This window comes from Pseudophryne corroboree, chromosome 4 (assembly GCF_028390025.1).
Source record: "Pseudophryne corroboree isolate aPseCor3 chromosome 4, aPseCor3.hap2, whole genome shotgun sequence".
Classification (NCBI taxonomy): Eukaryota; Metazoa; Chordata; class Amphibia; order Anura; family Myobatrachidae; genus Pseudophryne; species Pseudophryne corroboree.
Genome location: NC_086447.1, coordinates 336,649,102 through 336,670,979, shown reverse-complemented (window position 1 = coordinate 336,670,979; position 21,878 = coordinate 336,649,102). Strand labels below are relative to the sequence as shown.

General features: G+C 46.9%; 1 protein-coding gene across 1 annotated transcript in view; it reads right to left on the bottom strand.

Moving 5' to 3' along the window:
- The window catches only part of LOC134909502 (probable cation-transporting ATPase 13A4), a 254,988-nt gene that overhangs the window by 232,207 nt on the left and 903 nt on the right, over window positions 1–21,878 (bottom strand). The gene's annotated exons all lie outside the window — the stretch shown is intronic.

The window sequence follows — 21,878 nt, the reverse complement described above, 5'->3', positions numbered from 1 at the left end:
TGTCAGGTCCTTCAGTCCGGACCAGATGTCAGCATCAGCAGTCGCTCCAGACTGCCCTGCATCACCGCCAGCAGGTGGGCTCGGAATTCTGAGCCTTTTCCTCGCACCCCCAGTTGCGGGAGAATGTGAAGGAGGAGATGTTGACAGGTCGCGTTCCGCTTGACTTGACAATTTTGTCACCAGCAGGTCTTTCAACCCCAGCAGACTTGTGTCTGCCGGAAAGAGAGATCCAAGGTAGGCTTTAAATCTAGGATCGAGCACGGTGGCCAAAATGTAGTGCTCTGATTTCAACAGATTGACCACCCGTGAATCCTTGTTAAGTGAATTAAGGGCTCCATCCACAAGTCCCACATGCCTAGCGGAATCGCTCCGTGTTAGCTCCTCCTTCAATGTCTCCAGCTTCTTCTGCAAAAGCCTGATGAGGGGAATGACCTGACTCAGGCTGGCAGTGTCTGAACTGACTTCACGTGTGGCAAGTTCAAAGGGCATCAGAACCTTGCACAACGTTGAAATCATTCTCCACTGCGCTTGAGACAGGTGCATTCCACCTACTATATCGTGCTCAATTGTATAGGCTTGAATGGCCTTTTGCTGCTCCTCCAACCTCTGAAGCATATAGAGGGTTGAATTCCACCTCGTTACCACTTCTTGCTTCAGATGATGGCAGGGCAGGTTCAGTAGTTTTTGGTGGTGCTCCAGTCTTCTGTACGTGGTGCCTGTACGCCGAAAGTGTCCCGCAATTCTTCTGGCCACCGACAGCATCTCTTGCACGCCCCTGTCGTTTTTTAAAAAATTCTGCACCACCAAATTCAAGGTATGTGCAAAACATGGGACGTGCTGGAATTTGCACATATTTAATGCACACACAATATTGCTGGCGTTGTCCGATGCCACAAATCCACAGGAGAGTCCAATTGGGGTAAGCCATTCCGCGATGATCTTCCTCAGTTGCCGTAAGAGGTTTTCAGCTGTGTGCGTATTCTGGAAAGCGGTGATACAAAGCGTAGCCTGCCTAGGAAAGAGTTGGCGTTTGCGAGATGCTGCTACTGGTGCCGCCGCTGCTGTTCTTGCGGCGGGAGTCCATACATCTACCCAGTGGGCTGTCACAGTCATATAGTCCTGACCCTGCCCTGCTCCACTTGTCCACATGTCCGTGGTTAAGTGGACATTGGGTACAACTGCATTTTTTAGGACACTGGTGAGTCTTTTTCTGACGTCCGTGTACATTCTCGGTATCGCCTGCCTAGAGAAGTGGAACCTAGATGGTATTTGGTAACGGGGGCACACTGCCTCAATAAATTGTCTAGTTCCCTGTGAACTAACGGCGGATACCGGACGCACGTCTAACACCAACATAGTTGTCAAGGCCTCAGTTATCCGCTTTGCAGCAGGATGACTGCTGTGATATTTCATCTTCCTCGCAAAGGACTGTTGGACAGTCAATTGCTTACTGGAAGTAGTACAAGTGGGCTTACGACTTCCCCTCTGGGATGACCATCGACTCCCAGCAGCAACAACAGCAGCGCCAGCAGCAGTAGGCGTTACACGCAAGGATGCATCGGAGGAATCCCAGGCAGGAGAGGACTCGTCAGAATTGCCAGTGACATGGCCTGCAGGACTATTGGCATTCCTGGGGAAGGAGGAAATTGACACTGAGGGAGTTGGTGGGGTGGTTTGCGTGAGCTTGGTTACAAGAGGAAGGGATTTACTGGTCAGTGGACTGCTTCCGCTGTCGCCCAAAGTTTTTGAACTTGTCACTGACTTATTATGAATGCGCTGCAGGTGACGTATAAGGGAGGATGTTCCGAGGTGGTTAACGTCCTTACCCCTACTTATTACAGCTTGACAAAGGCAACACACGGCTTGACACCTGTTGTCCGCTTTTCTGTTGAAATACCTCCACACTGAAGAGCTGATTTTTTTGGTATTTTCACCAGGCATGTCAACGGCCATATTCCTCCCACGGACAACAGGTGTCTCCCCGGGTGCCTGACTTAAACAAACCACCTCACCATCAGAATCCTCCTTGTCAATTTCCTCCCCAGCGCCAGCAACACCCATATCCTCCTCATCCTGGTGTACTTCAACATCTTCATCTTCAATCTGACTATCAGGAACTGGACTGCGGGTGCTCCTTCCAGCACTTGCAGGGGGCGTGCAAATGGTGGAAGGCGCATGCTCTTCACGTCCAGTGTTGGGAAGGTCAGGCATCGCAACCGACACAATTGGACTCTCCTTGTGGATTTGGGATTTCGAAGAACGCACAGTTCTTTGCGGTGCTTTTGCCAGCTTGAGTCTTTTCAGTTTTCTAGCGAGAGGCTGAGTGCTTCCATCCTCATGTGAAGCTGAACCACTAGCCATGAACATAGGCCAGGGCCTCAGCCGTTCCTTGCCACTCCGTGTGGTAAATGGCATATTGGCAAGTTTACGCTTCTCCTCCGACAATTTTATTTTAGGTTTTGGAGTCCTTTTTTTACTGATATTTTGTGTTTTGGATTTGACATGCTCTCTACTATGACATTGGGCATCGGCCTTGGCAGACGACGTTGATGGCATTTCATCGTCTCGGCCATGACTAGTGGCAGCAGCTTCAGCACGAGGTGGAAGTGGATCTTGATCTTTCCCTAATTTTGGAACCTCAACATTTTTGTTCTCCATATTTTAATAGGCACAACTAAAAGGCACCTCAGGTAAACAATGGAGATGGATACTAGTATACAATTATGGACTGCCTGCCGAGTGCAGACACAGAGGTAGCCACAGCCATGAACTACCGTACTGTACTGTGTCTGCTGCTAATATAGACTGGTTGATAAAGAGATGTCTATGTAACTATGTATGTATAAAGAAGAAAGAAAAAAAAAACCACGGTTAGGTGGTATACAATTATGGACGGACTGCCTGCCGAGTGCAGACACAGAGGTAGCCACAAGCGTGAACTACCGTACTGTACTGTGTCTGCTGCTAATAATATAGACTGGTTGATAAAGAGATGTCGTAGTAGTATGTATGTATAAAGAAGAAAGAAAAAAAAACCACGGTTAGGTGGTATACAATTAAGGACGGACTGCCTGCCGAGTGCAGACACAGAGGTAGCCACAGCCGTGAACTACCGTACTGTACTGTGTCTGCTGCTAATATAGACTGGTTGATAAAGAGATGTCTATGTAACTATGTATGTATAAAGAAGAAAGAAAAAAAAACCACGGTTAGGTGGTATACAATTATGGACGGACTGCCTGCCGAGTGCAGACACAGAGGTAGCCACAGCCGTGAACTACCGTACTGTACTGTGTCTGCTGCTAATATAGACTGGTTGATAAAGAGATGTCTATGTAACTATGTATGTATAAAGAAGAAAGAAAAAAAAACCACGGTTAGGTGGTATACAATTATGGACGGACTGCCTGCCGAGTGCAGACACAGAGGTAGCCACAGCCGTGAACTACCGTACTGTACTGTGTCTGCTGCTAATATAGACTGGTTGATAAAGAGATGTCTATGTAACTTTGTATGTATAAAGAAGAAAGAAAAAAAACCCACTGTTAGGTGGTATACAATTATGGACGGACTGCCTGCCGAGTGCAGACACAGAGGTAGCCACAGCCGTGAACTACCGTACTGTACTGTGTCTGCTGCTAATATAGACTGGTTGATAAAGAGATGTCTATGTAACTATGTATGTATAAAGAAGAAAGAAAAAAAAACCACGGTTAGGTGGTATACAATTATGGACGGACTGCCTGCCGAGTGCAGACACAGAGGTAGCCACAGCCGTGAACTACCGTACTGTACTGTGTCTGCTGCTAATATAGACTGGTTGATAAAGAGATGTCTATGTAACTATGTATGTATAAAGAAGAAAGAAAAAAAAACCACGGTTAGGTGGTATACAATTATGGACGGACTGCCTGCCGAGTGCAGACACAGAGGTAGCCACAGCCGTGAACTACCGTACTGTACTGTGTCTGCTGCTAATATAGACTGGTTGATAAAGAGATGTCGTAGTAGTATGTATGTATAAAGAAGAAAAAAAAACCACGGTTAGGTGGTATACAATTATGGACGGACTGCCTGCCGAGTGCAGACACAGAGGTAGCCACAGCCGTGAACTACCGTACTGTGTCTGCTGCGACTGGATGATAAATGATATAAAAAATATATATATATATCACTACTGCAGCCGGACAGGTATATATTATATATTATATAATGACGGACCTGCTGGACACTGTCTGTCAGCAGAATGAGTTTTATTTTTATAGAATAAAAAAAAAACAACACACAAGTGAAGTCACACGACGAGTGTTTAACTTTTTCAGGCAATCACAATATAAGTATACTACTAACTATACTGGTGGTCAGTGTGGTCAGGTCACTGGTCAGTCACACTGGCAGTGGCACTCCTGCAGCAAAAGTGTGCACTGTTTAATTTTAATATAATATTATGTACTCCTGGCTCCTGTTATAACCTATAACTGGCACTGCAGTGCTCCCCAGTCTCCCCCACAATTATAAGCTGTGTGAGCTGAGCAGTCAGACAGATATATAATATATATAGATGATGCAGCACACTGGGCTGAGCCTGAGCAGTGCACACAGATATGGTATGTGACTGAGTCACTGTGTGTATCGCTTTTTTCAGGCAGAGAACGGATATATTAAATAAACTGCACTGTCTGGTGGTCACTCACTATATAATATTATGTACTCCTGGCTCCTGCTATAACCTATAACTGGCACTGCAGTGCTCCCCAGTCTCCCCCACAATTATAAGCTGTGTGAGCTGAGCAGTCAGACAGATATATAATATATATAGATGATGCAGCACACTGGGCTGAGCCTGAGCAGTGCACACAGATATGGTATGTGACTGAGTCACTGTGTGTATCGCTTTTTTCAGGCAGAGAACGGATATATTAAATAAACTGCACTGTCTGGTGGTCACTCACTAGTAAACTCTCTGCACTCTCTACACTTCTACAGTACTCCTCCTAGTCCTAAGCTCCAGTAAATCTCTCTCTCTTATAATCTAAATGGAGAGGACGCCAGCCACGTCCTCTCCCTATCAATCTCAATGCACGTGTGAAAATGGCGGCGACGCGCGGCTCCTTATATAGAATCCGAGTCTCGCGATAGAATCCGAGCCTCGCGAGAATCCGACAGCGGGATGATGACGTTCGGGTGCGCTCGGGTTAACCGAGCAAGGCGGGAAGATCCGAGTCGCTCGGACCCGTGAAAAAAACCATGAAGTTCGGGCGGGTTCGGATTCAGAGAAACCGAACCCGCTCATCTCTAGTAAAAAGGTTACATATCCTGACAGAGTGTAGTCTTTATGGAACTTTAGAGGTTTGCAATGAGCCAAATGAATCAGCTGTATATCCCCATATGCTCCTGTTAGCAGTGCAACTTTGCAGCTCCACAGTCTGGCAGTCACTGTTAGCGTTGCACAGAATAGCCTCCCAAGCTGTGCTATGCTCCACCTCCCCACACACTGTGATATGATATTAAGCAGTATAAATAAAGTAGACAGTGTCCCGTTTTTGCACTGGTTATTACTCACTTTAAAATGATTTTAAAAGTATTATAATAATATAATCGGAATACCAAAATGCCTGTACCAGTGGCTTATTCGTTAGCTATGCCATGCATGTTTTGCTGATAAGTACAGATGTGTCCTAATGTGAGAGGACGCCAGGCTGGGGGAACGGGGGAGGTTGCTCCCCTCCGTCTCCCCCGGACAGACAGCGGCGGGACATAAGGTAGGCAGCGTCGCGGCGAGGTTCCGACACGGAGGGGCTTGCATCCGCTGGGATTCAAGCCCCTCCAATCATGGCGCGGCGAGGTGAGTGTGGCGCCAGGCGGGAGCCAATCAGGGCCCGCGCCCGGTCAGCCAATGGGAACATGCCGCGATGAGCCAATCAGGGCTCATCGCGTCATAGCGCCGCCCCCTCCCAGCGTCTTATAACAGACGCTGCGGAGCGGGCAGTCGGCGCCGGACCCGGAGCAGTGAAGAGCTCCAGAAGAAAAGAAGAAGCAGCCGAGGAGAAGAAGAGGCGGCGGAAGAAGAAGGAAGAGACGGCAGTGGGGAACAAGAGGCGGCGCCCGAGGAGAAGAAGACGCCGAGGCGGCCGGCGAGGAAGAAGAGCCCGGGAAGTCCACGCGGATGTCCGGTGGAGAGTGCTGCAGTGTGTGGGAGGCAAAAGAGCTAACGAAGCTCCCCACTGCAGCCTCTCCCTACGGTCCGGTAAGCGGCCTCTTCCAGCGTGGTAGGCGGGCACCAGGCCCGGGCGACATATCAGGCACTAGGCCTGGGGGTACTATAGAGGGCATCAGGCCCTATGGAGTTTGCTAACAAGGTGGCATAAGGTGACCCCGGGCTTTAGGCCACGGTTACCCAACAAGCGACGAGTTAAGCAGGCACTAGGCCTGAGGCTGCAGTCAGGCCCTAGGTGTGTGCCATAACCAGGGAAAAAGGGGACTCTGCTTGTCTGTCCCGTGTTAGGCCAAGGAAGGGGGAACATTAGCAATAGGCCAAGGAGAGCTAGGACCTTGATCCTAACCTCGGCTGCGGGGGTCTGTGTCCCGGGACAGTCGCACCAGGGGAGGTGTTCCTGGTACAGGCTGAGCCCCGCTCTTTGGGTACCCCGGCGAGTGGGCTGTGTGGCAACTCGCGTTGGGCCCATTGTAGGTCAGGTACGGAGGGTCGGCTGACCCTCGTATCTTGGACGCGCCTTTGGTGCTCGGAGGGGGCTGTGGAGAGACCGTCCGGTTCCGCGCGGCCTGTATCCGGGTGCCGGAGTGGACGGCGATCCCCGTAGGGAGTTAGGGTATATCAAGGATTATCCTTCCGGTGCGAGGTAGCGGAACCTGCATCGGACCGGACTGGAAAGGTAACCCTCATTTGTATTGTATTCATACTGTGGTCCTGTATTTGCTTGTCCTGTTTATTGGAGCTAGGTGAAGTAGCCAACCAAGTTACACTGTTTGAAGTTCATAGTGAATAGGCTCAGTTCCGTTGTTAGCCATTGTTTAGTTTGTAGGGAGGCTGCTGTCATTTTCTCTCCAGGAGCAGAGGTTCACGACAAGCAAGTTGACAAGAGTACCAGTGTGAGTATACTCTGTGGGTGTGTGTCCTTGTCCGCGTTGAGCGCCGGTCGCGAGACCCCGCTAGGCCTAGCGGGCTTGCTCTCACCTAGGTGCGCAAGTGCCGAGTAGGTGACATTTTGGGTGGCTGAGGCCCACGGGCCGATGATGACATTCACCTAACCGGTGAACGTTGCGGCCACCCCGGTGTGCCACTTTTCCCCGGCGTGGAAGGAGTGAGCACGCAGTGATAGTGTCCCTTGTTTCCTTTAGCCGCCGGTTCCCAGATTGAGCCCCGGGCAGAGGCCCTGAAGAAGAATTTTGCTCGGACAAGCCGAAATAGAGTGGTCTGAACACGAGAAGCATTTTGAGGTAAGAAGCGGTACACTTGCACGGTCGCAGGCATTACACCGTACCAGCACCCTTACACTAATACATTCTTGACCGTAATGTGAACGCTTTAAGTCACGGCATAGCTTATGTTCACGGACCCACACGCACTATAGAGTAAAGAGTCAGGGGAGCAGAAACAAGTAGCGGGCAGCGGAGGGTAATTCACAGGGGTAGCAAGAGCTTATAATTATCCGGTAGTTATATGGTTACAAAGCAACAGCGGCAAGCGGGCGCAAGCTTACACATGTGCCTGCAAATAATAGCATACAATGGGGAAGCCACAGAAACAATTTGGTCAGATGTATTAAGCCTAAAGAAGTGATAAGTGCAAGGTGATAACACACCAGCCAATCAGCTCCTAACTGTCAATTTACATAGTGTAACTGATTGGCTGGTGTGTTATCACCTTGCCCTTATCACTGCTTTATCACTTCTCCACACTTAATACATCTGTCCCAATGGGTGGTCTTCTGTATGCCGAATGTCGGGATCCCGGCGCACAGTATACCGGCGCCAGAATCCCGACACCCGGCATACCAACAACTATTCTCCCTCGTGGGGGTCCACAACCCCCCTGGAGGGAGAATAAAATAGGGTGGCGCTCGTGCCCGCAGCGTGGCGAGCGCAACGAGCCCGCAAGGGGCTCCTTTGCGCTCGCCACGCTGTCGGTATGCCGGCGGTCGGGCTCCCGGCGCCGGTATGCTGGGCGCCGGGAGCCAGAGCGCCGGCATACCGTACGACACCCGTTCCAATGTATGAGGACACATCTGTATTGTTGTTTTCTGTGCTTATGTTATAGTCGAGCAACACAGCAACATTACATTGTGAAGGACTGGTCCATCAGAGTGGAGTTTGTCCTCAGAAAGCACTATACTGTATGCACCTTCAGTGAAACTTGAAATGATGCTTCTCCCTCCATTATATGTTAAATGTAGCCTCATGGAAAACATTGTAAAGGCTATGGAGATAAATGGTGATGATTTTGAGCATTTAAAAGGCCAGTTTCCAAAACTGAATGATGACAAATTGAAGGAAGACGTATTAGTAGACCCTCAAATAAAACTACTTTTAAAAGACAAGGGACTATGCATCAACGCTTGGAGTTGGAGAGTGATAAAGTGGAGAGAGATAAAGTACCAACCAATCCGCTTCTACCATGTTACATGCTGTGTTTGATGCTAATTTCGTAAAACCTTTGAGTATAAATTTAATGCGGCAGAATTAGCAGAAAACTATAAAAAGCTGATAGCTGGATACTGAATAACAACAAAAAGTTAGGATACAGTATGTGGTTGAAGGTACATTTCTTACATTCCCTGGACATTTGTAGTGCTGTGAGTGACAAGCAGTGGGATCTATTCCATCAAGATATTCCTACAATGGAGCAATTGTATCAAGGGAAATGGGATCCATCATTGATGGGTGATTTTTCCCAGGTTGCCAGGGACAACCACACTTTATATATGTGTGTCTTAAACATGCTTTCTATTATAAATGTGACTGTTTTCCAGTATTGTCCCTGCTTTAAACCATTCAATTAATTTTAGATTTGTAAAATAATGACATTAAAAAACCCCAACAAGATTATGACAGGATTACGGACCCATTCCCAGAAGAGAGAGATAAGGGAGATGCACATGCACCTACAGTATACTGTAGGTCATTTTTTGCAGTAGTGTTAATGTCTCTGACAACAAGTAACTTCAAAGGACTGATTTAAAGATTTACAGACCTTGGGGTAAATTTACTAAGGTTTGGAGTTCCATTTAAAATGGGATGTTGCCCATAGCAACCAATCAGCTTCTAGGTATTATCTTCTAGAAGGTGCTAGACAAATGAGAAGTTATTACGATCTGGGGCATGTAGCTGGATGGAGTGTTACGCAAGCCCAGCAGCCCGTAAGTCTCCTGCATACTAAAGCTTCACCTTTAGCAGCTGCCTTTCCTAGGTGGATTAAGTCCACCCAGTACTCAGATGCCCCCAGGTCTTAATGTGGACAAGGAAACTATTGGAGGCTGGGCAAGTGAAAAGAATATGCTGGAGTAGACACCCACCTGGCTCAGAGTGGGTTAAAGCTGGACAAATAGGCACCCACTAGACAAAACTAGACTGGCAGGTACTGGTAAATAGCAGCAGTATAACACACAGTGGGATCAGGACTGGATAAGACAAGACTGGAACATAAATGACAAGGAATGCTCTGAACTCACAGTGGTTGCTACTGGCAACAACAGAAATGCATGACAATAGAATACAGACAGGGAAAGCAGAACAGACATATAAACAACACAGAGTGCTCCAGGCCAGTGGATGTTACTCCTGGCAACTGCAGTACCAACACAAAGGAGCAGAGATAACTGAGACAAGGAATTGTTAAGAGAACAGACTAATAGGACTATGACAATGTACACAGATAACCAGGCCAGAGAAGCAACACAATCTCTGCTGGAGAGGAACAGAGTGGAGTCACGTCCCGGGACTGCAACAACACTTCATGAAACTGCTCCATCTTCCAATAGAAGAGGACTAAATCTGGATCATGGTCTTTAGGAGGAAGTTGTGAATCTTCTGCAAACATAACTGGCTTAGATTTTTTTCCTAGATCTTACAGGTCAGAAGTTCTTTCAGAAGTTGAGTGTCTAGGAGCTTTTTAGGGGACATGGCATGAACTACTCCATCTGAGGTCATGGCGGCACTCTCCCCTTCTGGGCACTCAACAGGATCTACCCCTCCCGGGCAGGGGTTGAAGTGAGCCAGAACGGGGCAGAACTGCATTCCACTTATTGCATGGGTGCTGGAGGGAGGGAGGGGGGAGTTCTAGCACCTCTGTAGGACCACTTTAAGCACTGCTCCCAGGTTCTCCACCGGCATTTCCCCTGCTGGGAACTCGGCAGGATCAGATGCTCCACAAGAAGCTGCAGGAATTTGATACATAGACACCCCTCTTGGGGCTACAGGACTTGACACCAAGTCAAATGCTCCACATTGACCTACAAGACTTGACATGAAGACAGACGCCTCTTCTTATGCTACAGGACTTGATGCTAAGACAGATGCTCCACATAGAACTACAAGACTTGACACAGAGACAGAGGCTTTGGAGTCAGATTACCTTTCCTAGGCCAGAGATTCAGAAGGCCCTTCTGGAACTGACCAATCAGCCATTATTTCGTCTACATCTCAGACTCCCCTCCTGTGGTCGGCACCTCAGACTCCCCTCCTGGACTCCCAACATCAAACACCCTTGAAGAGACCGGACCATCAGATTCCTTTGATGAAACCAGAACATCGGATTCCCTTGATGAAACCAGAACATCGGGTTCCCTTGATGAAACCAGAACATCGGACTCTCTCCCTGGGACTGGATCACTGGACTCTCTCCCTGGTACCGGATCATTGCACTCTTCCCCTGGGACCGGATCATCAGACTCTCTCCCTGGGACCAGATCATCAGACTTTCTCCCTGGGACCGGATCATTGGACTCTCTCCCTGGGACCGGATCATTGGACTCTCCCCCTGGGACCGGATCATTGGACTCTCCCCCTGGGACCGGATCATTGGACTCTCCCTCTGAGGCCAAGCCATTGACCACAACATCGGATCCTTCAATTAGACTCAGGACATCAGTTTCTTCTACTGAGGTTGGCAAATCCAAAGCCCCTCCCAGAGGTGCAGAGCTAGCTAGAGGACTCTTCGGAGATTGTGAAGTTAGAAGCATTACCTAGGGCTACAGGACCAGGGGTTACCCTAGGAATGAGGGATTCGTGTACCCTCAGTTTGGGTCAAAGACCCCCAGTTATAGACCTGACCCTCCTTTTGGGAAGCCATGACACTTTACTTGGGATTTGTGGAGTCTGGAGCCACCACTAGAGATGACTTGGCAACCAGTACCTTGATATGTTGAGCATAAATTTTACCTAACTTAAGAAGATAAGATATTTCATAAAGTGACTTGGACTTTTACAATACATGCAAAGCTTCTCATCCTTTCTTCGCTGCTGCTCAGCCTCAGAAAGTTTGGATTGCCAGAATCCCCTTTCTGATGTCACCCGTGACCTAGGGGAACCGGAGTTTACGGTCTTTACTGCACTAGCAGATGGAGAAGTGATTCTTGTGGTGTCCAAGGAATTCCCAAGCGCTTCAGGAATAAGACCATTGTTCCCTGAATATGGCTTTAACAACTGTTAACACAGAGACTGCTGAATCCTCAGTTGTTCTGGATCACCTGTGCTGGCAAACTGAGAAGGCAGCTAACAGCTGTTTTGAGAGGTGTAATTTCTTCTTTGCCCAAATGAATAGAAAAAGATTAGAAAAAAATTGTGTGCAGAGATCTGCTGCTGCAGAGCATCCACACGAATAGACAGCCCTAGAAAGGCTTGTGCTGTTAGATTTTGCATATCCTCACACCACTTGAGTCTGCTGGACAGGACCGTAGCTGGATCCTCATCTGGAATCTGGCTTGAGACGGAGGACTGGACTGGATTTTGCAAAGCAGGACATATCTTGCAAAACTCCAGTATGTTTTGGCTGGTCATAATATTACGATCTGGGGCATGTATCTGGATGGAGTGTTATGCGAGCCCAGCAATCCTCAAGTCTCCGGCATACTAAAGCTTCACCTTTAGCATCCGCCTTTCCTAGGTGGATTAAGTCGTTAAAGGATAAGAAAAAAGGATGTGGAAAGGGGGGTGAAACTCTGCACTAGTCTAATAATTTTACGTTGTTACGAGAAACCCTGAATAATATCCATATATTATTACATTCATTAGAGTAAGTCCTCGGGGGTGCTACCAGAGACAAGGTAAAAAGTTACAACAAACAAAAAAGGAAATAGCGGGGGTCATTCCGAGTTGATCGCTCGCTAGCAACTTTTTGCAGCTCTGCGATCAGGTCAAAACTCGGCAAAACTGCGCATGCACCACAGTGCGCAGGCGCGTCGTACAGGTACAAAGCGGATCGGTGCTCGGCGATGGATTTAACGAAAAATCCATTCGCACAGCCGATCGCAAGGAGATTGACAGGAAGAAGGCGTTTCTGGGTGTCAACAGACCTTTTCCAGGGAGTGTTTGGAAAAATGCAGGCGTGTCTAAGCGTTTGCAGGGCAGGTGTCTGATGTCAATTCCAGGACTGGACATCCTGAAGTGATCGCCGCAGCTGAGTAGGTTCAGACCTACTCAGAAACTGCACAAAACTTTTTTGTAACGCTCAGCTGCACAAGCGTTTGCACACTTGCAAAGCTAAAATACACTCCCCCATAGGTGGCAACTATCTGATTGCAGCGCAGCAAAAAGTTGCTAGCGAGCGATCAACCTGGAATGACCCCCAATGTCTCTTTGTTGGCGCACTTCAAGAGATTAATTTTAAAATATAACTTTTACTATATTGATTAAAAGTCATCCAAACACAAAATAAAGACATTACACCTAAACATACCTACATATATAAAAAGTAAATAAAGTGTATAAAGTATATGAATAAATATGCCTGTACAAAATCAAGGGTATAGCATCTATTGGACAGTCGCTCTATAATAAGTATACATATAAAAAGGTAAGTATTGAGGAATTGTAACTATTTCCTCAAGGAATCACTATTTAAATATATGTATCCAGATTAAATCAGTAAGTATCATGTATACATCCAATGTGCTGCAATTATTTATAATCATTCAATGATAAGTATATGAATGAATATACTCACATGCCCTCAAAGATACAGCATCTACAATAATAGGACCTACACATTAGGCAATATAACTGAACGATATGAATGTTCTCGTTCATTAATTAACAAAAACTCGTTCATATCGTTCAGTGTGTAGGCACCAACGATGAACGATGCGGTGGTGCCGGGTCACTTATGCATGCAAGCCAATATGGACATTCTAATCCATATTAGCTTGCACTGCTATGGAGCCGGGTGAAGTTTCTTCACTCCCCCGTTACCTCCCCCCGCTGTCGAGTCACCTGTCTGCCGTCTCGGCCGCCATGCAGCTCAGCGGCGGGTCGACGAATGTGTAGGGCCCTTTATTGTGTAGATAAGTAGATGTGGATAAACTACAGTATGAGTATGGTCTCAGGGAAACAGTGTTCATCAGGCCCGTAACTAGGTGTGGGTGGATGGTGCCTAGCACATAGCGCATTTGCGCTGTGGGCGCACCATCCACACCCACCTCAATTGACTGCCACTAGACACAGTGTTCCCCGCTATAATAAATAATAGTAGTGTTGCGCCCGGCTACTTCTATGCCGGACGCATCGCTACTGATTTACATTATAGCCATTAGCGCTGGGCACTACAGTGATCCGACTGTCTCTTCATGTGCTCCGCCCCGCTCTCCTTCCTCATCGCCTGCTGCAGCTGCACAAGTGTCTCCTCTCACATCATACAGCACAGGCCGGGCAGGGAGTCGCGCAGGGGATGCCGGGAGGATGGAGTTTATTGAATAGACTAGCGGCAGCTCCAGCCCGCGCTCACAATAAGAGAACACCAGTACTGCTAATCACACAGGTACGTATATGCCTCTCCCCTGTGTGCTCTTCCCCCCTTCCTACAGTGGGACATCCAGGTACTGAGCTGGCTGATGCTGCCTGCTGCTGCTTAAAAGAAGCACAGCATCTCTATCTTCTCTCAGTTTCCATCCTCTCCCATCTCACCTCACCCCGCTCTCTCTTCTCTCCCTCTCAGCAAAAAATAAGGGCGTGGTGTGATGGGGGAAGGGGCGTGGTCAGTTATGCCCCCTGTAGCTGTGCCCCCTGTAGTTTTGTCATCTGTAGAGTTGTGCCCCCAGTAGCTGTGCCTCCAGTAGTTTTGCCCCTGTAGCTGTGCCTCCAGTAGTTTTGCCCCCAGTGCTGTGCCCTCAGTTGTTGTGCCCCCATTAGTTTCACTCCCAGTGCTGTGCCCCATGTAGCTGTGCCCCTGTATTAATGCTTCTAGTAGCGCCGCTTACCCAAAAAAATATAAAAAAATAAATAAATAAAAAAATACTCACCATCCCCCCTCCTGCTTTCCGACCACTGCATTCCTCCATCTCCGGCCACCGGCACCGCTCCTCGGATCTATGGGAGAGACGTCATGACGTCTCTCTAATAGCACTGCGAAGACACTAGAGGTCAATTATGACCTCTAGCATCTATAGCCGCTTCCACAATGCCATGCAGTGTGCCTGATGTCATCGCGCACTGCATGGCACCAGTAGCGAATCTTGCCACTGCGGCAGCGGTTTCACCCTCGGGACAGTGGCACCCTGGGAAAAAGCCTGCTTACCCGTGGCAAGATCCGCTACTGTTCTCACCCTCTCTCATCTGCACTGTAGGCGCATCCACTGGCAGACACATGATAGGGCCGTGTCACACAAGGGAGACCAGCATGTAACTGGCAAGCTGCAGCACCCAGCAACCATATCAGCATGTAATATACATTGGTTCCCGGGCGCTGTAGCTTGTGGTCTCCATGCTGGTCTCTCCCGCTGTGTCAGGACTAGCCGCTCCCCCCGTGCTGTTGTCCAGCAGCGCCGGGCTCTAGGAGCAGTGACTCCCCACCATGCTGTGGGCTCACCTGAAGAGTGGCGGCACCCCCAACAGCTGGCAAGTTTCTCCCTCTCCCCCCGCCTAATGTGTAAAAAAGAGGGACTCTGCCTGCCTAATGTGTAGAAAAGGGGACTCTGCCTGCCGTAATGTGTAAAAGGGGACTTTGCCTTCCATAATGTGTAAAAGGGGCTCTACCTGGCATAATGTGTGATAGGGACTCTACCTGGCATAATGTGTAAAAGGGGACTCTACCTGGTATAATGTGTGTAAGTGGTGCTTCTGTGCAGCGTAATTTGAATAATGGAGATTTCTGTACAGCGTAATATAAATTGGTATTATTTTGTGGCCACACCGCTATATTTTTGGTACGCACCTTAGCCCTGTTTTGTTAATGGAGGGGAGGGGCACCATTGCGGTTTCTTTCACACAGCGCTAAAATTTTAGTTACGGCACTGGTGTTCATAAGTGCCGCACCATGTGTTCACTTAATTTGCTGCAATTTATCACTATTTGCTAGATTAAGTAAGGCTGTAATGTCACAGTACATTAATACTATTATAGCAGTGAAATAAATATAGTTATTCAGCCCAACATCATTGGTGCCTATCAAATATTGACTGATACATATATTGCATCAGACATATATCTGTAAGCACCATGGGGTATATTTACTAAGGTCCCGATTTTGACCGAGATGCCGTTTTTTCTTCAAAGTGTCATCTCGGTAATTTACTAAGCAAAAATGACGGCAGTGATGAGGGCATTCGTAATATTTTGGAAGTCCTTGGAAAAAAATCACGAATCAATACACCATCGGTCAAATACGCCTGCAATTTGGTAGAAATCGGTCATTTACTAAAAAGTGCAAAACACAAACACTGCCGACAATAGCCAAACACTGCCGTGCTAAAATACAAATAGTGAAAAAGTGCTAAAAAAAAAAAACAGACCTGCTTTTTTATCCCGTGTTTGTATAGGCATGCACGGATCCATGAGATCCGTGCATGTTTATCAGTGGGAAGGGGTGGGAAATGTTATAATTTTTCACACAAAAAATGCGTGGGGTCCCCCCTCCTAAACCAAACCAGCCTTGGGCTCTTTGAGCCGGCCCTGGTTGCAAAAATATGGGAAAAAAATTGACAGGGGTTCCCCCATATTTAAGCAACCAGCACCGGGCTCTGCGCCTGGTCCTGGTTCCAAAAATACAGGGGACAAAAAGCGTAGGGGTCCCCCGTATTTTTGAAACCAGCACCAGGCTCCACTAGCTGGACAGATAATGCCACAGCCGGCGGTCACTTTTATACAGTGCCTTGCGGCCGTGGCATCAAATATCCAACTAGTCACCCCTGGCCGGGGTACCCTGGGGGAGTGGGGACCCCTTCAATCAAGGGGTCCCCAGCCACCCAAGGGCCAGGGGTGAAGCCCGAGGCTGTCCCCCCCATCCAATGGGCTGCGGATGGGGGGCTGATAGCCTTTGTGAAAAGTGTTTGATAATGTTTTTAGTAGCAGTACTACAAGGCCCAGCAAGCCTCCCCCGCAAGCTGGTACTTGGAGAACCACAAGTACCAGCATGCGGCTGAAAAACGGGCCCGCTGGTACCTGTAGTACTACTACTAAAAAAATACCCCAATAAAGACATCACACACACACCTTGAAAGTATAACTTTAATACATACATGCACACCAACATACATACATACATACATACATACATACATACTTACCTATGTTCCCACGCAGGTCGGTCCTCTTCTCCAGTAGAATCCATGGTGTACCTGTAGAAAAAATTATACTCACATAATCCATGGTTGAAAGCTCCTCTGCTTGTAATCCTTTTGTAATCCACGTACTTGAAAAAATAAAAAAACGGATACCCGACCACGAACTGAAAGGGGACCCATGTTTTCACATGGGACCCCTTTCCCCGAATGCCAGAAACCCACTCTGACTGATGTCTAAGTGGGTTTCTTCAGCCAATCAGGGAGCGCCACGTTGTGGCACCCTCCTGATCGGCTGTGTGCTCCTGTACTGCCTGACAGGCGGCACACGGCAGTGTTACAATGTAGCGCCTATGCGCTCCATTGTAACCAATGGTGGGAACTTTTTGCTCAGCGGTGAGGTTACTCTCGGTCAACCGCAGAGCAAAAAGTTCCCACCATTGGTTACAATGGAGCGCATAGGCGCTACATTGTAACACTGCCGTGTGCCGCCTGTCAGACAGTACAGGAGCACACAGCCAATCAGGAGGGTGCCAAACGTGGCGCTCCCTGATTGACTTAAGTCCAAGAAGGTTCCATCAGCCAGAGGGGGTTCCAGGAATTCGGGGAAAGGGGACCCATGTGAAAACATGGGTCCCCTTTCAGTGCGAGGTCGGGTATCCGTTTTTTTTATTTTTACAAGTACGTGGATTACAAAAGGATTTACCGAGGAGCCTAAAACACTGGATTATGTGAGTATAATTTTTTCTACAGGTACACCATGGATTCTACTGGAGAAGAGGACCGACCTGCGTGGGAACATAAGGTAAGTATGTGTATATGGAGGTGTGGATGGATGTATTAAAGTTATACTTTCAAGGTGTGTGTGTGTGTGTGTGTGTGTGTGTGTGTGTGTTGTCTTTATTGTGGTATTTTTTTAGTAGTAGTACTACAGGTACCAGCGGGCCCATTTTTCCGCCGCATGCTGGTACTTGTAGTTCTCCAAGTACCAGCTTGCGGGGGAGGCTTGCTGGGCCTTGTAGTACTGCTAATAAAAACAATATCATTCACTTTGAACAAAGGCTATCAGCCCCCCATCCGCAGCCCATTGGATGGGGGGGACAGCCTCGGGCTTCACCCCTGGCCCTTGGGTGGCTGGGGGGGGGGGCCTTGATTGAAGGGGTCCCCACTCCACCAGGGTACCCCGGCCAGGGGTGACTAGTTGGATATTTGATGCCACGGCCGCAAGGCACTGTATAAAAGTGACCCCCGGCTGTGGCATTATCTGTCCAGCTAGTGGAGCCCGGTGCTGGTTTCAAAAATACGGGGGACCCCTACGCTTTTTGTCCCCCGTATTTTTGGAACCAGGACCAGGCGCAGAGCCCGATGCTGGTTGTTTAAATATGGGGGAACCCCTGTCCATTTTTTCCCCATATTTCTGCAACCAGGATCGGCTCAAAGAGCCCGAGGCTGGTTTGCCTTAGGAGGGGGGACCCCACGCAATTTTTTTTTTACATTTAAACATTTTTTTTTTTTTACAAGGTGCACAATGAAGCCCAGCACGGATCTCTCAGATCTGGCCGAGATTCATTGTATTAAAGTCGGCAGTGTTTTACAAGTCACTCACGTAAAACACTGCCAAAAAAACCGAATGACATCGACATCGGAAAACCCGAAAATGCAGAATACGGCAGCTTAGTAAATTAGTCGTAATCAATTCAAAAAGTTGCATATTTACACTTTCGATGTCATTCGTGATTGAACTTTGACCTCAAACGGGAAAATACGAATCTTAGTAAATTTACCCCCATGTGTTCACTTGATTCGCTGCAATTTATCACTGTGTTTGCTAGACTAGATAAGCCTGTAATTTCACAGTATATTGATACTATTATAGCAGTGAAATAAATATTTTTACTCTGCCCAATATCGTTGGTGCTTGTCAATTATTTGCAGCCAACCAGTACTTGCGGTTTATACAGTTTTAATTATGGAACATGAGATCATTGCAAGAATAAAGATACATTGTATGATAGAGTTCATCCAGCTCAGGGTACAGTGAGGGTAATTCCAAGTTGATCGCAGCAGGAATTTTATTAGCAGTTGGGCAAAACCATGTGCACTGCAGGGGAGGCAGATATAACATGTCCAGAGAGAGTTAGATTTGGGTGGGTTATTTTGTTTCTGTGCAGGGTAAATACTGGCTGCTTTATTTTTACACTGCAAATTAGATTGCAGATTGAACACACCACACCCAAATCTAACTCTCTCTGCACATGTTAAATCTGCTTCCCCTGCAGTGCACATGGTTTTGCCCAACTGCTAACAAAATTCCTGCTGCGATCAACTTGGAATTACCCCCAGAATTGGAAACAGTTACGAGGTTGAAATCACCCATTGCTACAAATGTGTCAACTAACGGCTGCATGTAACTAGCAAATCAGTAATTATACTGAGCTGACTGAACAAAGTGCAATCACTGAACAATTGAATAAATCACTGACTGAATAAACAGCAATCGTTAATGAAAAAGAAAAACACCATAATAATAGGGACACATTGTGGAAAATGAAGTTTAATAAGACTGATCATTATAATAAACAATAATTACCAGCATTATTCACAATTTCTCATATACAGTAGGTATCAGGTGGTGGCTGCAAATAAGTGACATGCACCAACGATATTGGGCTGAGTAAAAATATTTATTTCACTGCTATTATAGTATCAATATACTGTGAAATTACCGGCTTACTAAATCTAGCAAATACAGTGATAAATTGCAGTGATAAACAACAGTACCCTTATCTTGCGCCCAAACAGGAACAGCACTACTGAAGAGATCTCTGTTGACAGATCTCAATTACATACAATATAAAACACAGTTCCCAAGTGCACTATATTAAACATATTTACAGCAATTCTTCCAGAGAAACCCAAGTGGATGTACAATATGCACTGGAGAATACTATTTCCTGGGGACCTGAAACAGACAACCCCTCACCTAATAATCACCCAAACAAGAGGCCCAAGGCCAATTAGTAGATAATATTGGTTTAATATCATAGATTAAACACATAAATGTTAAAAATAATTTTACACAATCTTTACATATAAAAAATATATAAAATATAACTGCCAGTAAGTTATGTCCAGTATGTTCAGGATATGTTGTTAACTTTAAGTACTCCCTCCCCTTTTTCAAGGTGTGAGCTCAAAAGGGAGAATTTTCACAAACTGGGTTTATAGCTTATGACTGACAGACCCAGCGTGTTTCGTCTACACGACTTCATCAAGGGTAATTTGTTTGGGGATAAATAAAAGAAAGGAAAATAATTTCCTTAGTTGAAAGACAACACCGAATATAATATAGTAAATTTTAATTAAGGCAGGTACCTACCGATATAGAAATCAAACCTATTAAGTACTAAAGAGTTTATACATAAGGGATCAAACCTAAAAGTAAAAGAGAACACATTATGTAAATGTGTTCATAAACGGAAACTGAAAGTCAGATGACTTTTTCTAAGCGAGGGACCAAACCTTGAGAATGAATAAGTTCATCTCCTGTATGGCTCCTAAAATTAACTTGTGTTAAAGGCTCTTCTAGAGGGTGTAGTATGGCTGAGCGCCGGTCTCCTGACCGCCGGTCAGCTTACCGACGCTGGGATCCCGGCAGCATACCGACGCCGGGATCCCGGCGGGGAGGGGCGAGTGCAGCAAGCCCCTTGCGGGCTCGGTGGCGACCTGCGGTCGCCACGGGTTCTATTCCCACTCTATGGGTGTCGTGGACACCCACGAGTGGAAATAGTCCCTGTTGGTCGGCATGCCGACCATCGGGACAGTGACCCGTCGGGCTGGTGGAGGAGGTCATGTGACTGTTGGTCAGCTGACCGGCGGTCACATGAATACCATCCCTTCAAGAAAGTGGTGACAACAATATTCCGGTGTCTATCAAACCACCGGACAAGAAGGAAAACCAAATATAGGCAGGGACCAAACTGGAATATCTCAATGAAAAGGAGTGGCAGATTTCAAAAGCACATACCTGAATATATTACACGACTTCTATATTCTTGAATAGTTTGGCTCAGATTTTGGCACAGAAATATAAAGATCTATAAAGATCAAACTTGACTAATTAAATGATATGGGGTGTGTCAGTCATTAAAGACCACAATAAAAAAAATACATAAACATACATGCCAGAGTAATATAGCTGATTTAACAGACATAAAGGTATGAACACTGAAACTTCCCCAGTAAGGTTCACAAACAGATCTTTGGAAGTAAAAAACAATATTTAAATTAAAAAACACATAGTTCAACAATAACTAGTTCTTTATAAGAACTTCTATGACTCTTACCTCAAGCCCATAAAAACAAAGTGTAACGCGGATAGCTCAGACACTCACCCTGATAGTTTTAGCAGCACCCATATGTAAGGAAGTTGCAGAATAGTATGTTGCTTACCACGGCAGCTATTTAAGCTCCCTCCATGGTTAAATCACTTCCTCTGATCAGAAACTGATTCAGGAGTAAATACGAGATTATAGCATAGCTTTGAGTTCAGATTCACCACCCACTAGGTTATCAAATGGATTTGTCTAACCACATGGGAATAAAATATGTAGTATATACTTAAAAACCATAATATTGAGCTAATGAGGAACTGAATGGTCTACACCTGCCCGGGAGAACGTATTTCTGATATGCGTTCCACCTGGAACACTTACCATATAGAGCCTGGTGAGTATCGCATCCACCTGACTGTAATGATGTCCCACTCCATCTAATTGGATGTACTGTAAACTAACTCTGACGTTAAAATCATCAGGGACAATCCCCCCTCTCTGACGCGAATCGCGTCAGTGACCGCGCGGCAGAGCTGTGTTAATAATACCCCTGACGCTGTTTGTGCCAGGGATATCGGACATCCGCCAGTCGCGCCCACAGCCACGCTTACTCCCTCCTGATGCTCTCCACATCAGAGGTGTCTGACAGATAAGACAAGACTGGATCAGAATGGGAATATAAAGGGAGTACTAACCAATGACCAGGTTCATTACAGACAAGCCCCCTTTAATTACTAACTCAGTGGAACTGTGCTGCTGCACATCCACCAGGCTCCTGACTTTAACAAGAAACCACATGCTGGAGTAAGGTAACAAG